The 6000-nt window shown below is 35.3% G+C and overlaps 1 long non-coding RNA gene across 1 annotated transcript in view; it reads left to right on the top strand.

Moving 5' to 3' along the window:
• The first annotated feature begins 708 nt into the window (after window positions 1-708).
• The window catches only part of LOC137756227 (uncharacterized), a 102453-nt gene continuing 97161 nt past the window's right edge, over window positions 709-6000 (top strand). Inside the window, exons 1-2 of the long non-coding RNA XR_011072220.1 lie at window positions 709-797; window positions 1345-1409. This is a non-coding gene — a long non-coding RNA (uncharacterized lncRNA). The remainder of the gene's footprint in view (window positions 798-1344; window positions 1410-6000) is intronic.

Genomic DNA, 6000 nt, shown 5'->3' with positions numbered 1-6000 from the left:
TTGTGTCCCTGATTATTTAAGGGGAAAATACCCATAGAATGCGACTCTTCACTTACAATAGTGTTACATTTTTTTTAAATGCATTATTTGTACTTGGATTAAATAGGAAGGGAAGCATTGTTTCTCAGTCACTCATGATCCTATCTAATCAAGTGACCAAATCTCCTCTGAGAACCCTTAATTTTGTCTTCCCAAAATCAGTTCCTAAATTTAGGACACATAAAATAAAATTTTCAGAATATATTACATACATAAAACTAAAACTTTTATGCATAAAACCTCTAAGACTTCTCAGAGGGCCTTTGGAATCACAAAGATTTGCGCTGCTACCTTATAAAAAAAGATACTGGAAATAATTAGGTTTGTTTAATTTGTTACTATAGTAAAGTTGCATGGGAAGAGTTGTCAGATCAGAAGGGACATTCAGCCTTTCCTAAATTACGTTTGTTTGGTAAAATATTAGTATAAAAATTTCAGAAATTGCATGCTTTACGGGAAGTCCCCAGCAATTTGTCAGTGCCCTCCATGACGGATGTGCCCTCCATAATACTGTTTTACCTTCAGGAATAACCCTCATCAAAACTCCTATGAAATAGTTACATACTGGACTCCAATACAGAATTTTACTCCTCTATTATGATAGAATTGGCAATAGTAATAAATTAACCACAGCCATTAAATCTCTTAATGTTCTTGTTTTACTCTAAAGCTTACCCGAAGATTCTACTACAGGCTAGAATTTGTATCTTCAACAAAGAAGAACAATCTCAGAGCCTCATGGAAAAGGACCGTACCAGGTACTTCACATTATTGCTACTTCAAAGAATAGGCTTCTGAGCTGACATCACTTAGATAACTTTCAGACAGCACCAGTGGACTGAGGCAAGATTTCCAGGACTCTTTCTAATCCAATGAAAGGCTCAGAACACTACAGAGTCAGATAACCAGGAAGGATGTACTAGGCAATGCCCAGCCTTCCGTAAGCTACCCAGTAATCCTTTCCTTCCCCCACTTTCAAAATCTTTCAGTTTTTCATGACATTTGAAACCCAGGTTTTCTGACATGCATTTTAGAAGAAATATCGTATATACTTGCCCAGATAAAATAAGCACGGAGCTATTGCTGAGAATATGAAGGAAATATGGAAAATAAAGTAGCATTAGTTATCCTTATGATTAGGGTGGTTTCGTATTGGTTTTATGTAAATGAGGATCTATTTTATTTTTTAAATAATTCAGAATGAAATTGTGATGAATGTATGCCATATTAATTTATTCATATTCTTTTTATATTTTTTTGTTTCTGCTCTTGCTGTTTCCTCTCCCTCCCCATCAATATGGTTAGCTAATCCTTCAAGATTCATCAGAGGTGCAAGTTCCTCCAGGAAGCCCTTCTCTGACCCTTGTAAGGTATGTGCATTATGTGCAAATATTGTTCTTTGCCTACCTCTGTCATAATTCTTGATGTTTAAATTACCTATATACTTTTTTCTTCCTCTGGATGGTAAAATCCTGAAAGAGTGGAGACCATGTCTAAGTCATCTCTGAATTCCCAGAATTTAGTGCTGTCCCTGGAACCTAGGGACGTAAAATAAATGTTTATTGAACTAAAAAAGAGTTACATTATTAGGTACCATGCTAGGCCCTGTGGGGAATACAAAGGTAAATAAAACGTAGTGCCTTTTCTATCTCAAGAATATATGGTTTTGTTCATAGGCTGATCAAAGTTTTGTGGACTTTATTTTTTTTAATTAATTTTATTTATTTATTTATTTATTTTTGGCTGTGTTGGGTCTTCATTGTTGCGCACGGGCTTTCTCCAGTTGCGGCGAGCGGGGGCTACTCTTCGTTGCGGTGTGCAGGCTTCTCATTGCGGTGGCTTCTCTTGTTGCGGATCACGGCTCTAAGCATGGGGGCTTCAGTAGTTGTGGCACGCGGGCTCAGTAGTTGTGGCTCGCGGACTCTAGAGCGCAGGCTCGGTAGTTGTGGCGCATGGGCTTAGTTGCTCTGCGACATGTGGGATCTTCCTGGACCAGGGATCGAACCTGTGTCCCCTGCATTGGCAGACGGATTCTTAACCACTGCACCATGAGGGAAGTCCTGTGGACTTTTAGAATTAAGAAACCATGGAATTCATTGGTTTTATTTTATGGGCAGGAAACAGAGATTCAAATAGATTGTGATTTTTTTCTCAAGATAATAATAGCAGAGGGTTGAATCCAACCCTCCAGATGCTTGTAAAGGCATACTATGCTGACTTATCCTTTAATGATGAGCCTACAGTATTGGTATCTATATTATAGTATAAAGTAATAACAGCAATATGACTTTTAAAGTCTGATAAACCAGAAAGGTTTCTTCTTAATCTTTTAAACACAGCACGTTATAGAATCCTTGAGCCGCCTAACTATTGTGTTTAGATTTATTTCTTTAATTTTTCATCATTCATCAAAAGTTTCTATATATCCTTTATTATTAAAGTAAATGTCTTTTATCAAAGCTGAGAAGTTGCATATTATAAAACATTTGTTTTTAATCTCTGCTTTGTGGATCCATTGTGTTCTTGAAGAGTTACCAGAACTTGGCTCTCCCTTTCCTCCTCCCCCTTCCAAATATTATTGATGGTGATTGTCTTACTGTTAGGGACGCAAAAATAATTATTTCTTGCCTACACTGGTCAAATCAAAATTTTACTATAATAGAGTCAATTTTTGGAGAACCATAAAGAAAATTGTTTAATTTTAAAGAGATAGCAGAATATGCTACTGCAAAATATGGCACTTTGACATAAGAATTATTTTGAGCTGAAGGCAATTGAGAAGAAGCAGATACAAGAAAAACTCTCTGCCCTACCCTTATTTGCCTAAAAGTAGTAGTCGTAAGGGTATGCACCTCCCCTCTGTACCAGGAAGGACAGAAGTTAACCACCAGAGACAGCTCTAGACCCTTACAGCCTGGAATCAGCATCAGAGGAACCTACATAACAAACTTTACTAACTAGCTCTTATGATCCATTAGTTCCTCCATATATTTACCTTCTCCCAACTTGCCACCCAAAAAACTCAAAGTCCATTTCCTTTGTCTTGTCAGTTCTCTAAGAATGTTTTGTTATTTTAAGCTGCTGTATTAGGTCAAGCTCTAACAACCCCTTTCAGTTACTCATCATTGAGTACTTGGAGCATACGCCTGATGCACATGTTAGTAAACTTCCGTTTGTTGTTCTCTTGTTAATCTGTCTTTTGTCAGTCTAATTTACAAAGCCTCACCTGGAGAAGGGTAGAGGGACAAGAAAGATTTTTTTCCTCTTCTACAGTTTATTAATAGATATTTTTCTTTCAACCATGTTTAAAAGATTCCAACTAGGTTTCCTAGTTTCTTCAAGATCCTAGTGAGTAGAATGAAATTCTTCATTTACCCAAGAGTGTGCAAGAGAGCTGATAAAATCAAGATTCAAAAGGATACCCCAAAAAAGATATGAAAGAAAATATGAAGAAGCAGAAACAATGAGTTCAAATAAATCAGATCAGGGTCTTTGGCTTAGGTTAAAAAAACACAAGTATAAAATTGAGGTTTTAATGAATTGTAATGAATGAGAGTTGGCTGTACCACTACTTGAGTTATCACAGGCAGGGAAAAAAGCTAATTTTTATTGAGCACTCCTAATGTGACAAGCAATGTGGTAGACAAATTATATGTCTGATCTCTTTTTATCAGACTTAAATTGAAAGATTTTTACAAATCCTATCTGTACGTGAAATTGCTGCTTATAAAAAATTATGCTACAAATCATATCAAAACTACAATATTACTTAAATAATTAAAATGAACCTTTGTGATTTTTACCTCACATTCCTTCCTAGGCTACAAAGACAAAGATCAAAGACCATGAAATGCTCTTTTAAAGTAAAGTCCAATTGAGTATGGAACAAGTCACCTAAATGAAGCATTTAATTCTATTATTGTGACTATAAGACTAAGTTATACATCTTATTACCAAGTATTTTTGGAAGAAGGAAAAGACATTTATGTGATCCTAATTATATGAGTATATGCCTCCTGTATGGATCAGTGATGTTAATTAAGCCCCTGTTGCGTAAACTTATCATAATCAGCTTAACTACAAATGATAAAATGTTTGATTAAAGGAGACTATACTGAATGAAACATAATACCAGACATTGTTTAGAATCCATTATATGATAGAGGGCTAGTACTCAGATGAGACAAAAGATGTTAAGACTTGGATGTTTTTCAAGAACTCAAGTTTTCAAAAAGGTCTGAGTTGTTTTATTTTGTTTTTACTTAATTCTCTATCTAATTTTTGCTAACTTATAGCAAAAACTACAGAATATAACATTCCATTTTTTATAAATATCAGAGGCATGGACAGATCACTTAATAAAAACAAATTAATTCAAAAATATTCATTGAGCACTTACTATGTACAAGTCCCTCTGCTACACACAGATAGACTAGACAGCTTAGAATCTAATGAAAACACACAAGCATGCAAATATGTTGTGATAAAGTGCAATAAAAAACTGAGCAATGCAAGAGAGAATAACAGGAGAGGTGAGGTGGCGTGGGAACCGACTTTATATTCAATGGTCTAAGAAAGCTTCTCTGGAGAAGTGACATTTAAGCTGAGGCTTGAAAGATAAGGAGCCAACCAGGAGAAGACTGAGGGAATAGCCTTCCAAGCAAAGTGAATAGACTGTGGACAGGTCATCAGGAAAGGTGCTTTTCTTGTTTGAAAAGAGAAATGAAAAAGGACAGTGTAGGTAGAGCATAATAGGCAAAGGAATCGGTGGCATGCAATGAGATTAGAGAGTTAAACAAGCCCTATAGGTCATAGCAACGATTTTTATTTGTATCCTTCAAGAATTGAGTAAGTGCAAATGTGCCAATGTATGTAAGAGGATTTTTACCTATCTTAAAAACTGTGCTTTCTAGATTAGAATATGCCCACAATGCATCTCAGAAGAATTAAGCTAAGCACAAAAATGTATTGTTAATGGGAATAACTCATTTTTAAAGTAAAATTTTAATTTTATTAAATTGATACCATGTACATAGTTGTTGTTTTTTTTTTTTAAATAGTACAGTAAAAAACAATAGTTCTCTGTCCTATCCCTCTCCGTTCCTGATTCTCACTCCAAAGGGCAATAACTTTAAACAATTTTAGCTATTCCCTATAATATTTACTACCATGTTTCTATGTATCGATAACATGCTTATATTGCTATGTCAACTGAAAAAAAACACACAACCTGAAAGTTGCAAGTTATGTTTTATTCTGGGATGTTATTGAGGACTATAGCCTGGGAAACAGCCTCTCAGATAGCTCTGAGGAACTGTTCCAAAGAGGTAAGGGAGGAGCCAGGATATATAGCAGTTTTTGCTAAAAGCAAAAAAACATGTAGTCGAACATCAAAAGTTACTGATAATCACAAAAAAACAGACATCTCAAGGTAATGAATTTAGCACTTTTCTATGTATGGGAAGATGCAAGAGTCTGGGCTCATCAAAATTATTCCTTTGATATGCATCTTAACTATTTGGGGCCAGTATTCAGCTTTTCTCCATTCTCAGTTCCCCTCAGGGTGCACCGTTGTGGGGGGCTGCAGTGGCTGATGGTTTGATGGCTGCAACACCCTTTGTTTACTGAAATGGCAGGCAACATTCATTTTCCACAGCTATTTCTTGATTTTTCAGCTTTTTAGATAATATCTATTGACTTTCTATTATGAAAGGTGGCAATTTGACTCTCTTATGTACCCGTAAACACATACTTCCCTTCCTCCCCAAATTTTTGGTAAAATAAGTATTCAGTGATTATATTACTATGACTTTGTAAACATTATTCAGAGTTTAACTATGTATTGAGTATGTTATTACATTTCCTATCCTATAAACATTTTGTTCTGCTACATTTTATTTAATTTTTATTTGCTTAGGATTCTTTTTTCTGAATCTATCACTTACTCATACCCAAACAGGT

The sequence above is a fragment of the Eschrichtius robustus genome, chromosome X (assembly GCF_028021215.1).
Source record: "Eschrichtius robustus isolate mEscRob2 chromosome X, mEscRob2.pri, whole genome shotgun sequence".
Taxonomy (NCBI): domain Eukaryota; kingdom Metazoa; phylum Chordata; class Mammalia; order Artiodactyla; family Eschrichtiidae; genus Eschrichtius; species Eschrichtius robustus.
Note: the sequence above shows the minus strand (reverse complement) of the source record. Positions and strands in the feature narration are given on the sequence as shown.